Below are 1,527 nucleotides of genomic sequence, written 5' to 3'. Positions count from 1 at the left end.
TGACCCGGGTCCCCAATTCGCCTCATATGAAGCTGATAGACTGGGGTAAAGTAGGGGTTGCACCTTCCCCCACCGTAGGGTTCAAAGCTGAAGGTTGTCTCCCCTCCCGTTCTGAACCAAGTACTTTACCCCGTTTCGGGACATATTTCGTACCTGGGGCGGGCTAAGGAATACCCTCCGCTTGTTGCGAGGGGGTTTCACAACAAGAGCTTTTGGTCCCATCAAACCCCCGGATGAGGGGACTATGTGAGATGTATCCGCGCCTCTTGTGTGCAGGTTTTATGCCCCCGGGTTGCCGTTCAGCGTGTTTGTTTTGGGGGGGTATGCAGGGGGGTTTGTGAGGGGGGGTATGCAGGGGGGTGCGCAGGGTGTGTGTGCAGGGAGTATGTGCAGGGGGTGTGTGTAGGAGAGGTGTGCAGGGAGTATGTGCAGGGGGGGGCGTGCAGGGGTGTGTGTAGGGGAGGTGTGCAGGGGGTGTGTGTAGGGGGGGTATGCAGGGTGTGTGTGTGCAGGGGGTGTGTGTGCAGGGGGGCATGCAGCGGGGTGTGCAGGAGGAGGGAGCTTGCAAAGGCCGAGCTGAGGTGCAGGCCTGACCAGTACACGGCGGTTGGAGGGGGACAGGGCATTTTGACCGGAGGATGTGGTTCAGGCCTGTGGTTCCAGCCCAGAAGCCCGCAGGCACCCTGGCTGAAGTCACCTGTGCCTCCTGCAGGAAGCAGGGGGCGGCGAGAGCAGAGGGGGTGGGGGAGCTGTGAGGTGTGTGGTTTAGGCTGTGAAGCTCACACCATAGCAAGTCCGGACACTTGCTATGAGGGGGCTTGTGAGCCACCCCTTGCCACCAGCCCTCTTCCTGTTTCCTTCTCAGCTCTCCCCAAATCGCCCTCCACCTGCCCTCCGCGGGGCCCAGAACACAGACCCCCGAGGAGGTGCTGACAGCCCACCTCACAGACATCAGACGCTACAGCATCACCAAGCCTCCAGAGAGCAACGCCCCTGAAGGATGGGAAGGCAGGAAGTTCTAGAAGCCATAGTCTTCCCCAAGAGATGGCAGCTAGCAACACTTCCCCAGCCCTCGCTGCGCACCAGGCCCTGTGCTAAGCACCGCAGACGTGTAAACTCCCGATATGCCACGCGAAGGCCCAGCAGCAGTAGCGGCCCTGGGAGCTGGGCAGGCGGGCGGTATCTCAGCTGCGGAACCTGCATCTTAACACGATCAGCAGGTGATCTGTGCGCACGAGGACAGCTGAGAAGCCTCGTGTTTACTCATTTAGTCCTGGCAGCAATGCTTTCGAGTAGGTGCTCTTAGTACCTGTTTTACAGATGAAGAAACTGAGGCGAAGAGCGCTGAGGTATCTTGCCTGAGGCCGCTCAGGTGTAAGTGCCAGGGCTGGGACTCGCACCCAGACCGCCGGGCTCCAGGAGACATGCTCCTAACTGCTGGGCTGCTGCTGAGTTTGGAAGGACGGGAGGCACTGATGGACATTCTGTGCCTGCCTGGCTATGGGGCTCTGGCCTTCCAGAACCTTC

Source organism: Myotis lucifugus, unplaced genomic scaffold (genome assembly GCF_000147115.1).
Source record: "Myotis lucifugus unplaced genomic scaffold, Myoluc2.0 scaffold_941, whole genome shotgun sequence".
In the NCBI taxonomy this organism is placed as follows: domain Eukaryota; kingdom Metazoa; phylum Chordata; class Mammalia; order Chiroptera; family Vespertilionidae; genus Myotis; species Myotis lucifugus.
The sequence above is the reverse complement of the archived record's forward strand: the minus strand, read 5'-3'. Positions refer to the sequence as shown.